We start from the raw sequence: 17,252 nt of genomic DNA, 5'->3' as shown, positions 1-17,252 counted from the left end.
GGAGTTTGGTTCTAAATGGGGATGCAGGCAGGTTGTTATTAAAGACTCAAACATGATGATTCAGGGTCAGTACAACCAAATAAAAAGAGAAAAAGCAAAGATGATTGAATGTTTTCTAAATGGGACTACTTTCCATGAAAGAAATAGTCGCTATAAAAGACTGTTGACAGCAAGGTTCAAGATTATCAAGATGAACACTGACACTGGACTAGAAAAGAAAAAAACATGTTTAGTTGTTCAAAAACCACAAACTAAATTTCAATGGCTTCAGTTGTATCACAGTGGAGACAGAAATGTAAGAGTCTAATAATTCAAAATCAAGATAACCTATCAGTACAAGATGCATATTCTGCAAGCGCTGCAAACTATTAAACTACGTCTTAACAACCAAACTATTAAATAACCTCAGATGCACTCTTACATTGATTTCCATGTGTATTTCTTTTTTTACTGTCACAGGTCATCTTAAATTACTTCATAGTGTGACTTCATATATGATTTCCATGCTTTACACGCCTTTAGATAAAAGTAAATGTGTGCAAATCAACATGCAAAGCAACATGTCCCTTTTAAACTGAATAACCTTTTGTCAGCATTAAACTCTGATTGTTGTTGTGTTAACACTAAATGAGGTAAATTGCATTAAATTGTCGTTTAGCTGAACTGCTGTCCTGTCAGGTTAAAGGCAGGGAAGAGACTGATCCGACAAACGTTCACTCATGCTTCCTTTGAAAACGCTCTCCTGCACCCTTCCACTCTCACTGACACACACACGCCTGCATGCACATGCACATCCACACAAACAAACATCCTCCCTCTCACCGCACACAACCTCGCACGGAAAACAGAGGGGGGAGGGGCAAAGAGAGGATGATGTCAGCTCTGTAGACGGCTAAGCCGAGGCTTGAGATAATGGTGACATTTCAGGGAAGGTGATGTCATTCTTTCACTGCTACCTCCTCCTCCCTTTCTTCCCCCCTCTCCATTCCCTCCTCCCATCTCCTCTCCTCATCGGTGCAGGTGGCTGGCCAGGATCAGTGCAGAAGAATTAGCTTTTGAATGGTTTGCAGGCAGTGTGAACCCAGCCCCCCATGCTGAGTGAGACTCTCATTGTGTGGGTGTCATGTGTTTGAATGTGGGTGTAATGTGCTGTAATATGTGGGTGTATGTGCATTTTTCTTCGCTGTTAACTGAAATTTTTTTGTTTTGTGGTGTTAAAGCATTTGTTTACACAGTATGCGAGTTCATGTACCAGCATGTGTATTTTATGCATATCTATGCTGCCTGTGTGTGTGCATGTGTGCGTAGATGGGATTTCTGCCCTCCATCCTGCTTTCCCACTGAGACCAATCAAGCATAGAGCTGCAGGCTGCAGGGCAGGTTGGCACTGAGTCCCTCGCTGAGCTCCTCGCCCTAAGGATCTGCTCATTTAAGGTTTCCCTGACTTCACACAAGCCCTGTTTCTTTCCAGAGATATATTATATAATGTGCTATAGTCAGTGGTTCAGTCTTAAGCATGTTTTACCCTCTAAAGCTTTAGTCTGACTGTAAAATTCTGCATTCAGAGACAAGAACTGTGTGCAATAAAATCGCATAAACACTCCTGTTTGGTAAAAAAAAAAAAAAAAGCAACTTTCCACTTTCCAGAAAGTTTAATCCTTGGCATTTGCATATTATGGAGATTTGGTTTAACCTACTTGAGTGCACTGGGCTGATTGCCACAGATAGCGATGCTTCAAAGCTTAAAGGCTGTTGTACCTCTAGTCTCTCCGCTGAGCTCACCGGCAGTATTTTTATCCCTTAAAACTCACCGCTGCACTTTCACTCTGCCAAGTTCTGCTATACACTGTCTTTCTTCCCCTGTCGAGAGGACTCAAAGCAGCGTGTGTGAGCTGTAAACAAGTTCCCACCCCCCACCCACACCACACCACACCACACCACACACACACACACACAGGCTGTATCTGGGCAAAAAGAGCTTTCGGAAACCATAAGCATCTGCCTTATCATATGATTACTTTTTTTTTTTTTTTTTTTTGGGTATGTCACACACTTGAATCACGGGTTAAAGCGCAGAAGGCTTCCCTTCACACCTAGAGGAAGTCGAGCAGAAACCAGAGCACATGTTGCAGCTGAAGAAAGAACAACTGTCCACGGATGTGTGCAGGAACATGAGCAATAACAAGGCAGCATGGCAGCTAAACAATGTGGAAGTGTAACACATGTCATAAGATTATTCATTGCTTGCTACACAAACCCTGTGGCTGTGAAAAGTCTGGTGGTTTTATTTCAATTCTGTAGTTATTTGTCGTCTATTTAAGTGGAAAAGGTACATTTAATGCATTCATTTAAAGGCAGGTAAACATTTGATGTTCACTGGGAATAGCTGGAAGATAATTAGCATGTATGCAAAGCTTTACAACCGCCTTTTTCTGAAAATATATTGTCAGAAGTTAAGAGTTACATAACAATAATTCAGTGTTATTGTGTTTAAAGTTATGGCAGGCTATGTATAATATTACAAACGAAAGGAAAAGCTTCCTCCAGAGGGAAACAATAGTTTACTTTGCTCATGTGTTTGTGTTGATGTTTCAGCTAAGCGTGCCTTAATCCCATTTGCCAAATCAGAAGCCTCTGTTCCCACACATCCACTGCTTTTACATCTTATTTGACCTGGTTTTTATTTTATTTTCACCCCTGTCGAGAGCATTGCACCTGTACACAGAGCAAGATCAAAGTTAATGACTGAATGATGACATGTAATGGGATGTTTACATGCTAGCAGCCGTGTCGACTGATGAAAAGACTCCCATCTTTATGCCGAGGCTTCAAAGCAAACAAAAAACTGGCATGGTGGAAATATTTACTGTACTTGAAGTGAAAGGAAATGGCTTTTTTTTTGTGTTCACAGAATCTGAGAGTTAAAACCATTCAGCATGAAGTGCTGCAAGTGCGTGAGAGGTTGGAGATATGTAGCGTGCAACAGCCATTTTATATTATGAGAGTAATTCCACTCCATTGCGTCTCCCTAGGGAGCCTTTTTCAGTCCTGCGATGCAAAGTAAAGTTGATATACATCATTTTCACTTTGATTGCTTCACCTGATGTGAGAAAATTGTGTTGGTGGCTAACAGCATGTAGCATCAATTATTGAAACCTTAATATATTGCGTGTGCTCTTTGAGTTATGGCTGTGGTAAATCATTCATATCTCTGTGGCTTTTGATGTATATAGAGACTTCAATTCCACTGGCTCTGGCCTCTCCTGGAACACTCATCTGACTCGTTGAGAATATGGAGGAAATGATGGAGATGTGTCATGTGATGGGAAGTCGTTCCAATTTGCAGAAACAACAAACAGGTGCAGATGATTTACCTCGCAACCCTGTTGAGTAAACACACAATCCGATGTAGTGACAGATGGCATTCAATCCAGAAACATTCATCTGTGACACGCTGGTAATCATGATGGAGGCTCCCGCAGGACGCCATGCTGTCAGGCTGATGGACTCATTAGACACGCATTAGTGTCTTTACAGGAGACGGCCCGATTCTATCAACCCAGGGCGGTTTTTGACTCTAGATGCGTACAAGAAACACTAATTAAGATACTAGGATGTTCTCCTGTACCTGAGGTGTCACCCTGTTACCTAAATACTAACTGCTCAGTTCCTCAATATTAAGTATCAGCAAAGGTACAGAGCTGCTGGGGGATCTTAGAGGTAACTGATTCAAGTCAGAGAACTGAAACTGTGTGGATTTCTGATGAGGTTTACTTGATGTTTAACCAATCTATGACTTTGTTTTAAACTATAAAATAAAAAAAATAATGCTTTCTTTTTTTTTTGTTCACCTGACATTACAGTCATCTAGTTTGATGGTTCTACTGTTGCACTTTTCATAGTATTAGAGGATGTTCAGTATTTTAGCAAGACCCACAGAGTCATGATTTGAAGTACTTGAAGTAATAATACTTAACCAACAGCAGGAATATCCTGGAGCAACTATCAGATTGAAAAATCGACTATTAGCGATTTCTAAATTAGCAACTGCTTAGTTTAGCATTAGCTTAGCTTAGTTTAGTACAGGAAAAATGGAAGAAAGGCTTGACTAATTCTGTGCAACAATGCCAAGATCCACTAAACAGCACCTCTGATACACCAATTATCCTTTTCATTATTCATTTATACGATAACTGAAGTATATTAGTTTGTTGTGTCTGGGGCTATCAGCCTTAACCCGTTAATCACAATGTGATCAAGATCCGAAATGAATGCCTACATTTCTTGCTATTTTCCCCCCTTCAGGCCCACCGTAGCTTAGCCACCACACTGGCAGCTACATCTCCCAATAATCCTAATTAACTATTGAAATTCAGTTATTAATCACTTTTTTTTTAAATGATCGTTTGACAGCCTTAGTTTTGTCTTGTCTGGGAGCTACCTTTTCAAGAGTGTCTGCTGGTTGCCCGGCAGTCTCAATCTTTTAATGAGTCAATCAAATTAATCAAAATAAAGTGTATAAACTAACAACATTGCACAGCTAACAAGCTGTAATCATGATCAAATGTCTCCGTCTCAGTGACCTACATGGTTTCAGACGACAAGTAACAAGGTATCGGACATTCCTGGGGTGGATATCCCCTGACCGGGTGACGACATGTAATGGGAATGCTGTGATGCACTGTTTGCACCCTTTGACACCAATTGTTGGCCATCTGGGCCGTGGCCTTTCCTTTGAACCCCCCTGATACATGCACACGGCTAATGGTCATGAACTACAGGTGGCTCCTGAGGGGTCATGGGGGTCCCAGAGGGAGACCACAGAAGAGCTGCTTAGTGGATGACATCACTTAATCCCGATGTGTCTACACCTCAATCACCACAGGAGAGGCAATGTAGTGAAATGTGGGTGTGTGTGGGTGGGTGGTGATCCCATGATGTCATTGTTTGCCTCCGTCCCCGACCCCAAAGTCCTGTCCACCCCCTTAAACTGAGGCAAACACTTTTGCTGCTATTTCTGTCCGCCCGCATGCCTCTCCCTGGACTTTCTCCTGAGCAAACATTCACTTCCTCTACTTAATCTGGGTGAGGACTTCAAAGACATTTCTAGAAAAAAAAATTCCCAGAGACGCATCCTGTAGCGATTTTCAGGGAAAAAGAAGTCAGCGTTTTGGACGTTGTGGCTGTCTTTCATGCCCAGTCCGGTCAGATGAAGCTTAATTCTGGGAATGTAACTGCCCTTCAAGGACCAAAAACATAAATCAAACTCTAAAAATAACTCTGTAATGTCCCTTAATGATCTAATTTAAGATATTAAAAGACATTTTTAATCAGAGACGAACAATTGCGGGTTTAGCCAAAGAAGAGTGTGAGAAACGCTGACTTGTTCGTTTAAGAATAAAAAATAGTTGTTCTTAAATGACAGTGGGGTTGACAAACAAATGACAAAAGTGTCGAACATCGTCCTCCAAATTTTAATGAGACGTCCATAGTACATCCTCTATTTACAATAGAAAGATCAAGAATACATAAACATTTTTCTATGCCCTAATAACAGAGATACATGCAGGACAGTAACATCTCTTTTATACTGCCAGATGCTTTTTGACCCAAAAAATGTGAATGATGGTTTATGTCTTTTTTTAATTAATTTAGTCAATATGAATGAGTCAGCGCTGTTGGATAGCTTTTAGGAAAAATGTAATTAAGGGATCATGTAGCTCAGCTCACTGTACATTATCCAGCTTAATTTGACAGAAATTTTAATTTGCAAATAATTTTAGTCATTCAAAAATACTTTATTCCTCTGGTTGAATCTGCAGTTACTGATGCATCCATTGTGACGATTAACAGGAGCCTTTTCTAAATGATTTAACCTAGCTGTTTTTATAGACATGAAACTGAACATTTCCTGTCATGGTGAAGTGAAAAAAGGTAAACGGTTGTTCATGAATCAGCACAGCACCTTGATGAGTTTTTTTTTTTGTCTCGTCAATGTCAAAGCCCAATTACCTTTTCTTTATCACTCAGCATGCTTTAAAACATCATCATATACTATATCATGTGGTTATTTAACTTTGTAGATTTCTCTGTCATAGCGTACAGTTTTTACATCTTTTTACCTGTTTTCATCGCTTTTTTAGTCTCCTGTCTCTTTATCCCATAGTAAAAAGACGGTTTAAAATGAACTGGACTTCTTTCAGCTCATGGCAAATCAGAATGAAGTATTAACACAGCCGTGTAATAAGGAATAATGTACGGCCAGCAGTAAGAGGAGGAAACCTAAACAAGGACTTGTCTAACCCTGAATGATTATTGAGTATTCTCTTCAAAAATTGTTTCCGCAACAAAAGTCTGTTTTGATTCTACTCTTTGAACTACATCTGTAAAACTATCCAAGTCTGACACTTCTTAAAATTACCCTTCTTAGCTATTATAACTCACATTATATTGAACATTAAGACAAATGTAAGTGTGAGCAGCAAAGCACAGATCACTTTTTTTGGCCTTTTTTTTTCTTTCCTATTAAAAAGCCTCTAAACTCTGCTGTGTTGATTTCTTTGTTGTCGAGCTCTTGGTAATTTCCTCTTTTCTTTTGACCACAGTTTCAAAAACAGTCATCTTACAATACTGTCATAAAAAAAAGTACCAGACTTCTATCTGCAGATTCATATGATTGGATGGGATCTTGTGGATCAGGATCAGAGCTGCGCCCCGAGAAACTAGTTTTAACCCAGTGTTTCTAATGTCATGCCGTGCCAAAGAATCACATCCAGACAAACAAGGTCAAAGATCATATAATGCATGTGACCTCTGGGCTCCTTATCCTCCTTTAATTAAACCAAACTTGTGTCTTATGGGCTTACAAGCATCAAATGAGGTTAAAAAGGAGACAGACTTATTGTCAGAAGTCTTTTTTTGATGAGTGACCTGCTATGGTTTGTTTAATTGTGTGTTTAACATTTTGTGTAGCCTTAACATTGAAATAAACACAGCCCAGTGACGGCAGGCATCATCTGCATCCATGGTTTTATATCCCTCCATGGTGGCAACAAGCGAGGCTCATCTTTGTATAAAAGACACTGTAATTAAGTGATGGTGTCATCCGTAACATAACCCTTTTCATGGGTTGTTTACAAGACTTCTTTTGATCCCACACCAGTTGTGCTACCAGACATGGCGGTGCTGCTTGTAGGGAGGGGCGGGGCTCATGCTTATTCAGAGAGACTCAGCAGACAAACAATGAACAAAATCATTCAAGGGACAGCGTGCAAAATGAGCCATGAAGCCATGATCATGTGTGGCATGAACTGTTCAGATGTGGATAACGTCTTTAAATCAACCATAGCTTACAACAATGCTCATGGGTGTTATTATTTATGACATGCATGTAAAGCATTCATGACATCCCATGTATTGATATTATGTTCTGTAGGCTACAGCTCTGACGTGTACATAAATGCCATTTTGCATATATTTATCTCTATACGCATTACAGGAGCATACTGTACAAGTCCCCTTTAGCATGAACAGAAAGCCTATTACACAAAAAATGAAAAATTGTAGTTTCTGTTTTTTTTGCACAGTTTCATATTGATTTAATTTGGTGTCATTTGAATCTAAATAAGGCCACAGGGAAAGTCCCGAAAATTCAGATTTCTTAATGGTGACAACACAGGAAATGAGGTCATCTCGCACGCCGAGTCAGTTTTATGACTACCGAACACATGACATCATTGTGGGTATGGTTAGGCTTGGCTCCCCTGCAGTGCATAATTAAAATAATGTCTTTGCAATGTCACACAGGTCATGGTGAAACTGGAAAATTGGACAAAAACCCTTACTGAATACTTTTTGTTTTAAATTATTTACGGATCCAGGTCAGTACAATATAGTTAAACAGTTTATTTATACCCATATCCATTTAATAGGCAGTGTAAAACAATCACAGGTGACATTTTTCTCTTTTGCCTGCAGAAAAACTTCTGGATCACAGTATGTGCTCCAGAATCAGCTCTGCCCATCTCCTGTTTGTTCAACACTCAAGACTCGCTAAGAATATTTCCAAGTCTGCTCACTCTGTCCTCATTGCACCCACATCTGTACTTCCATTCCTTCACTGCTTAAAAAGCGGAGGCAGTCATGCTGACAGTTGCCTCTCTTCAAAGCCTCTTTAATGGCACGTCAATTCCTGCTTCCCCTGGGATGCTGACTGGGGGAAGATGAGGAGACTGACTGTAACTGCCGGCTACGGAGGACCAGCCAGTCGCAGCTCGAATCCACTATGCCAAAATCCTGGTCATGTCTCTCAAGTAGGGAGTGACATCTTCGCCTCTGTGAACTACTGAATATAAGCCATGGCTGTCAGGATGCTGTCGGAGTCTATTGGGTGATGATTGTTTCATCCACACTGAAACGCCCTGAGCAGAAGACAGTGTCTCCAGCCATTACTGGTAGTACAGTGCCTTTCCGGTATTTTCTATTATTATTATACAGGCAGAGGAGAAATCTTGTATAATTAAACATATCTGCCATGGAAACATCTTTATAAATAATTGATGACCTTTCTTGAAAATCCAAAGGCATGTCCTGAACACAGCTCATTAAGTTATCATATTTTATTCTCAAGCTTTGAACACAAGTGGCATCATTTCTTGGCAGGACATTGATCTTTAGGTTTTTTTAATGTGTATGCCTTGGCTTGCCTGAGGTAAAGACAAAAACCTCAACCAAACTAGCACCGAGGTTCACCTTGTTTCAGACTGCAACAAGTATTTGGTGGATTGCCACGGCATTTGGAGAGGTCATTCAAGTCCCCTCAGGGTGAACTTATGGGTACATGCTGTAGTAGTGCCTTAAATTCCAAATTACATTTTTTTATATATGCACCTTCTCCCCAAAAATGTGAGGAAATTGGAAGCAAAACCAATTTTGTTTTTGTTTTGGGCTACTTAATTTGACATTCATAACAAAACCATTAGTTTCCTCTATGCAGATGACTTAATTGTTTTCAATACAGTCTAATTAACAACGCAGTAGCTACAGAGTTTGAACAACAACCCAGATAAGCTTTCCTGTTACACAAGAAAATGTCTTCTCGTTGACCAAGAAACCAATCACTCAAAATAAGAAATGCACGTTTGTAAACTACATGGCTAATTGGGTGTTCTGCAGAAGCACATCAAACAGCATTTAAATAAACCTGCTGAAACCCTTGAGGTTTCTTTACTTGCTGGAGATGTCCTTATATGACTCCTTATGACACATACTTTGCCCATGGCTTGAAAGCTACTTCTCGATTCTTTGTTTCCATGCTGGAGCTCAGCCTGCCACAGCTGTCAGTCAAACTCAAAAAAGCCCTCCAGCCAGAATAGAAGGAAGGACCATATATCAGATTAAACTTAAACATAATTAGTCGTAATCATGGAAGTGATAACGTATTAACAAAATGGTGAACATGGTTAGAATTGAGATAAATGCAGGCAAAGTCATCATAGTGATCAAAGTGATCATATAGTGTACATGCATCTACCATTTAGCTCTAAGCACTGCTGTGACATCATACAGCCTATAAAGCCACTGAGACTGAAGACTCTTTCTTGGTAATGCAACAGAACGTTTATCAGATCTAGCACAGCAAGATCTGGAGTGTGGTACAGCTTAAACTCCCACACAGAAAGCAAATTTAGGACAACCCATTAATCACAGATACTGTAAGCTACAGGAGTGTGCTGGTGGTCAAAGGCTGGTGGTCCCAGCCACAGGTGTGTTTGTCCAACACTCTGCCCTGAAACGGAGCCACATCTGTTGAAACGGTACAAAGGGTAGTCTGGTACCCATACCACCCTGGCACACAGCCTGCTAACATCTGCTGCCCATGTGCTGTGTGCAGCACTGACAGAAAGCTGTGTAAGGCTCAGTCACCCAAAAAGCAAAGCCCCCTGGGAAAAGAGGAAGGCAGCCAGGGGAAAGACAGTCGAAAATTAATTTGCAGCTCAGCCATGCAGCCTCCTCCTTCTTTCTTTAATTGGCCAGAAAATAGAATTCCACGAGCATAAAATTCCTCTGTGGTAACCGGATCATTTCTTAACACCGATTGACAAATTTCAGCAAAGCTGCCTCTGAGGGGTACAAAATTGCATTCAGCTTATTCTAAAATTTGAGGTGTGAAGCATAGTGGGTGTTAGTTAAAAATGCTTTCCACCACTTTAGTATGCCCTGACCGAGCTGCTAGATAATGCCTGTCTAATTAAGACAACCTTAAAATTATTCAAACATACCAGGGACTGTCTTGGGAACATTACATCTGCCTTTTTCCTCATTGATAATCTCCCGCTCTTTAGTTTCAGGAAGATGCTGGAAATTAGGGATCACACTGTGTTTCTGCATGGCTTGCTGAAGTGCTTCTGCTTTAATGTGAGGAGCACTCGCGACAGAGGATATGAGCAAAGTCTGTCCTCAGATCTTCAGAGGCACCAGCAGATCAGAGGGCAGCTGTCACACCTCCAGGCAATCTTCAGGACTGCAGTGGAGATCCTTCAGAGCTGCTGACCCCCCTGAGATACACCAGGGCTGCCCAGGAAGCTGCACTAGTGTAAGAAAGTTCAAAGACAGGAGCAGCTGCTCGATTGGTTCTGGTTGCTCCATCTCCAAACAAAGTCAGAGAGGTGATGTTAGGGGAATCTTTATGGTCTTTTATGTCTGCTAATCCAAGTCAGGATAATTCATTCGGTTGATAAATGTTTTTTTTTTTTTTTTAAGTTGCTAAGTAGGTCAGCGCTGAGTGAACAAATGAGATGCAATTGAAGCTAAGTTACCAGCATTTGTATGATTTAAAATTCTCTCTCCATGTTGAGCATATTCATTTTTTAATTACACTGTAAAAACAGCCTTGCACTTTTAGTGTGTCAAGATGATAAGAACAAGGCTGAGAAGTATTTGGAAGATTTACATCCAAACATTATGGCCCTCTTTTAATGTGAATGAAAATTGCATATGCTAATTCCTTCCTTGGCATTTCCTGCTAAAACTATCTAAGAGGCTGTGTGTGTGTGTGTGTCGGTGCTCAGGGAGGATTTTGCTGTCTATTCACAAACCTGTCCAACATCTTCCCTTTCTTCTGTTCCCTCTTCCGGTGCTTAAAATGCTGAATGCATACTGTTTTCATGGAGACAATACTTTTATGCTTTATTTCCTTGAATTATTTCCCCTTGGCTGTGAAGCTCCGCTTGGAGCTCTGCTGTATCCAATTAGCTTCACACAGACAGCAGAGGCGATTCTCTACAGGCCAAACAAAAAACAAGTTGAATAGGTCATTTCACGGATGAGAATAGTATGCCGCTCATCTCCCCCAGAAACCCCAGGATATGTAAATGACTATGGCTTTGAGGGATGAGGTAATGCATAACATAAAATCCTTAAAAATCATGACACTTACTGGTTTCTGAGAAATGCCTAGACTGGTGAAAGATGGAGTGGTGTATTGAAAAGGCGGATTTATTGGGGGCCTTTGATGCAATTTTAAATTAAGTGAGTCATTGGATGCTCCAGGTCATTTTGAAATGCCCCTCAAGGGCAGTTTGTCTTGAAGTCATCCCCTTTGACATTAATGAGGCCTTTGCAACGGGACAAACAAAGATGGCCGACCTTTAACAAGTACAATAATGGTCTGAGCAGGAAATAAAACAGTTTAGGGCTTTACCTCATTACAGCAAGGGCTTTTATTTTTGTATAGTTGCTGATATTTCACATTTCAACTTTAAATATCAAACCTTTGCATTATTTGATGACACAGGGCTTGCTAGGTTTCCTCTGATCTCAACACACCCTACCAATATTTCCCATGAGTTCATATTTATCCTGACAATAAGTATATGGTAGAAATTCACATCTTACATTGCATCAAAGTACATTTCCCAGTGAAAAATCCTCCTGTGATGACTGCTAAACGCAATGTGATCTTTATCTCGTAATTCCTCAGGCTACCAAGGACCCGAGGGACTCCTAACATCGGTTTATTTGGGGAACAAAGTCCTAGTCTACCATGTAAAACAGAGCATGCATACTGATTAATTCAAATGCACATGCTCACCTGCACACATAGAAAATGAAGGAGGGCGGGGTTAACAACAAATAATATATTGTCATTTTCACTTTCACTTTTGATGCTTTGTTGAAGTTCAACATTTTGTTGCTTTTAATGTACATCACCTTTGCACTCTGAAGCTACATCCAGCGGCCGTTAAGCTATCTTAGCACAGAATCAGGTAAACAGCTTGGCTGATGTAAAAAAAAAAACTGACATATCGCCAAACTCACTTTGAGTTTGATATGTCTTGTTTGTTTATAAAGTGTTAAACTCACTCTCTGTGGTTTTGTGGCCAAGAGCAGTGACTTCCAAAGGCATTCATGGTGCAACATGGTGACCTGGCCACCAGCAATGACTCCATTATACAAACAAGACAGAGTATATAAATGAGCAAGCTTTTAAGGTTCTTTATCTTCTCTTTCATCTTTCAGCAAGAAAGCATTCATTTCAATTGTTTACCATAGTCTCACTGTCATTTCAAGCATCCTATTTCGGGTGGTAAGCTCAAATGTTGGAATAATTTTGAAATGTTGTATTCAAAGTTAAATCAAGGGAATTTGACAAATCATAATAATAATTTGAGTTTTTTCTGTACTGATAAACTACTGAAAAGACAATGCATAGTCAAGATCCTGAGGGGAAATTTGGCAATATGTCAAAGACTTCTGATAACACTTCACCTGCTGACAGCAAAGTCTCAACAGCCAATGTTAGCATTCAAACAATTCCATGTATGCTGTTGCTTTTACAGATAAACTGGTCATTTTTCTTTTCCTTAAATATTGTGAAATTAACAATTTGAGATGGTAATCTTAGCTAAGATATGGTTAGTGCTAACATTAGCCATTGGGATATCAAAGTTGTTTTTGAACCCTCAATCTTTCTGTTGAGAGGCGACGACTCTACTAACTGAGCCACAGCCGTCCCATAGCCGCCTCTAGCAACTCATTCAGCAGTGAGGTATATTTAGTTGCTTTAAAAGCTGTACATTACTAAAAGTCTGTTGATTTTTGGAAGATTTGTGTAATTTATTATATTTTAGCCAACAGACTGTTTTGTATTTATTTGTCAGAGTGCCAATGTACGGCGTTTGCTTCCAGAAGAGGTTTGCTGCACATCTGCCACTTGCAATTTTGCAAGTATGCCTGTTTGTACTCAACTCAGAACTTTTCAGGAACCTCACCCTTTTCCTTTTGTTCTTTTTCTCAAGTCTCTATGGGTTTTTTTTTTTTTTTTTGGTCTCTTATTGAAGGCAGTAAAACCTTTGACATCGCCTTCTATTTCGAGAAACTCTTTAACCACAGTTTTGCTTTCGTTCTGCAGCACATGTAGAGTGATACTCCCTTCTTGTCAGTATATGAAAAACAAAACACTATTACTATTGGTAAGGCTCGAAAGCACTTATTAGCTCCACCTTGCAGTTTAAAATGAATCATTCAGTGCAGAATAAATAACACAGGGCAATGTTTATTGTTAAAAGCGAATAAAAAAAATCCCTAATATGGATGCAGTTTATCTTCCAAACCGAATAAACTAATTTGTTAGGGAGCCATGAGCAATTTCTGTGTTGGATGGTAATGTTGTTTTTACTAATCATAGCAGTATAATGTTCCTGCCTGAGCGAGTTCCTGCCTGCAGTTATGTTAAATTAGGCAGTATGCATGGCATGCTCGATATGCAGAATTATTTGAGTCCTTCTCTCCCCCAACTCATTAACCATTCAATGTGAACTCCTGATCCTGCAGGGTATTGACATTAATTCCCCACACTACTGGAGCAAGCAGTTTGGAATGTTTAAAAAGATTTTTAGCAGACCTTGCCTGGGCTGTCTTCAAAAGGCAAAGTTTTTCAAAACAAACTAACCAATTTGCTAATTCGTGTGGTGTTACTTGCCCGGAGAACAGCCCTGTCAATGCTACATTATTAAGCGAAAAGCTAATTACGCCTTTCACTGGCCCATGTCCATTACAAGCAGCACAATAACAAGCTCATCAGCAGCCACAACAGGAAGAGCACTTGTGTTGTTTAACAAGTTGTTGATCACAGGCTTTAATCCCATGCTGACATGATGAGGTAGACTTGTTACTAGGATCTTGTTCTGCTCCTGGTGTCTAAACCAATCCTCTTTCAGCAGTGCAGTCTTTGCCTTGACCTTGGGCAGTGGATTTCCTTGAGGGCAGGGTGGCCACTGGAAATTGAACGAACTGGCTGAGGGTGTAGGAAACCGAGGTGCTAGTGCTGAGGCAGGCAGAGAAATGTATGAATGACTGCAAAGAGAAGAGCATCTAGCCAATCAGAACAAAGAAGAAATCTGTCAGCCAATCACAGACAGATTTTCTTCTTTCCTTCCAGCGTCTCCCTGACTTCTTCTCCTGACTGTTACCAGGTCACTGCGCCTGCCCGCGCCTCTGAATAATCTGTTTCATTGGGTCAGTGTGCCTCTCACAACGCATCTGACTGGCTGGTTGTGCATACGCGGTTGCTAGGGAGCTCAGCCAATCAGAGTGAGGCGGAAGTTTCCTATCGGTTTCTAGGCAGGTTTCACGTGCTGTAGATGTTTTGGCGGGAGAGTGAGAGAGAGAGAGAGAGAGAGAGAGAGAGAGAGAGAGAGAGAAGAGAGAGAGCGAGAGAGAGAGAGAGAGAGAGAGTGAGCAGTAGCAGGAGGGGCGGCTGAATGGTGAAGTGGAGCATGTGATTGTGTGTGTGAGTGCAATGGGGGTGTGTGTGTATGTGCGAGTTGAGTGTGCGTGTTTGTGAGCGTGTGTTCATTTTGCCCTGCCTCTTTGCTTTCTGATGCAACATCGAACTGTGTCTCCTGGGCTACTAGGGGACCTTGTTATGTTTTTTTTTTTTCCTTTCCTGTCCTCGCAGGAAACGAGAACCAATTGCTGTGCTGTTGCCATCGGAGCGGGGAGGTTTGTTTTCTCTCCACTTTCATCCCTGGTACCTCCCCATCGACAGTTACCGTAGAAACAAGAGCAACTCCAACTCTATTTCCATCCATGTCTCCTTCCTTCAATGATTTAACGTTACTTTCTTTTTTTAATCCACTTTGCAGTACCTACCTACCAACACTTTAGCAGCCAATGAAGTATTCAGAATATTGTGTGACATCTTTGATGAGGAGCCGTATTTAAGCAGATATGAAGGAGCCCATGCTGGTGCGTCTTATAAAAAGGCAACAGAACTTTTGAGCTATGTCAGCACTCAAAACATGTCAAGATTGCAAGGTAACAAATGAACTGTCTCTGTGTTTTGCAGATTGATTCGTCTACTCCGCCCTAAAAAAAACAAACTCGCATATCTTTTGCCGACATGTTATCTCTCCCACCTCCTCCCCCCCTTTGAACCCTCTATTTACAGAAAGAAGCAGTTCATCACATCTGACACGGGCTTCCCAAAATCCCATTAATGCCACTTGAGTGCACCCTGAGCTACAAGAATTAAACTCGAGAGCAGCAAGTGAGTGGACAGACAACTACTGTGCCTCCACTTCATTTTCGCAGTGTTTCCCTCAGTGCTTTATAGTTAAAGCAGCCGCCATAACAACACTAGTCCTTCACCTTGATTAAAGTCCTCCTGGGTCTCTAAACTGTATCTGAGCTCCAACAGCAGCTCCAGATGCTGATGATGCGCCAACAACTCAACCTAAAATATTTGCTCCAACAGATCTATTCTGGCGGTTCATGATCCGCAGATCATTCACTCTACAAATAGAAAATATATTCAGTCTTTTGAATTTCACTTTAGTTTTCTGCAGGCTTTCACAAAGAAATGCTTTAAACTGTTGATATTTCATATATTTCACATATTTGTGTATGCTTTTAAATGCAATTACTTTTCTCCGTTTCATCTCACTGTGTCTGTATTTATATTGCAGGTATCAGCTGGTGGTTACAGGTGACAACAATCAGGAATGTATTGGCCATAACGTGACAGACTGCTCTAGTCTGTTGCTGCAAACTTAGACAAACAAACTCAGTTACAGAGTGCTGGGTTTGGTCCAAAAAACTGAAGCTAAAGCCTTTAAATGCAAACACCTCCTTTGGTGGTTCAATTGACAACACAGCATGCGCTGCAGCTGCAGCAGTGCACACACACACACACACACACACACACACACACACACACACACACAAACACACACAGCTCATTTGGGATTATTGATAGGGTTATTGAAAAGATGCAGGCTTTCACATACATGTGTAGATTGTGGTCAGGTTTTTTGGTTTAATTAATGATCGCATTTGCTTTAACCCCATACCCACCTGCCAGCCAACAAGCCAGCGACCATCTTTACTGGCTAATTTCTTGCAGGAAACACTGATTTCTCTTCTAAAAAACAAAACAAGGAAGAGTTGAGCAACCTCGAAATGTTATGTTATGTCTAAAAAAAAAACTCAGCAATGATTTGGAGTGCTAATTCTTCCATATGATGCATATTGTAGGTCAGCTGTAAAGATAATCTTAAAGTTAAAGGCCACATATTATTCTCCTTTTCATCAGGTCTAAATAAGTCTCAGAGCTCCATAAAACATGTCTGTGAAGTTGTTTGCCAAAAAATTTGTTTCAATCCTGTATTTTATCATGGCTATAAACCCCACTATTTCAAACCTGCTCAGAACAGGCTGTTTCTGTGTCTGTAGCTTTAAATGCAAATGGTATGTGTCTGACCACGCCCTTCTCTCAAACGTCTTGGATTGGTTTAGGATTTCTTGCACCCTTGTTGTCCCCTTGTTGTTGCTGTTGGTGGAGTGTCACCCACATGGGGAGGGGTTACTGCCCTTTGTGATGTCATGATGGGAAAATCTCGCCTTTTAGAAGACACAGAGGATGGACTTTCTCATAACTGGGGGGTTTGTAGACAGAAAAGGGACACATATTATTACATAGTATTACTGTTTGAAAGCATGGTGAGTTTTTCACATTATTTGACCTTTAAGTAGCACATGAGTTAATTGGAGACAACCCCTACAAAAAATGCACATCAGTTGTATTAATCCTTAAAATTCTCAATCGAACTTCTCAATCAATCAGTGCTCTTGACTTTGTTTTTGAGTCAATGGTTTGTTGAAGAACACTTTGTGTTCTTTGTCAATAGTAATTCAAATATATCCTTGTTCTTGTCATCTGTAGCTGCAGGGCCAACAAAGGGCCTTTGTTA

Source organism: Labrus bergylta, chromosome 15 (genome assembly GCF_963930695.1).
Source record: "Labrus bergylta chromosome 15, fLabBer1.1, whole genome shotgun sequence".
In the NCBI taxonomy this organism is placed as follows: domain Eukaryota; kingdom Metazoa; phylum Chordata; class Actinopteri; order Labriformes; family Labridae; genus Labrus; species Labrus bergylta.
Note: the sequence above shows the minus strand (reverse complement) of the source record.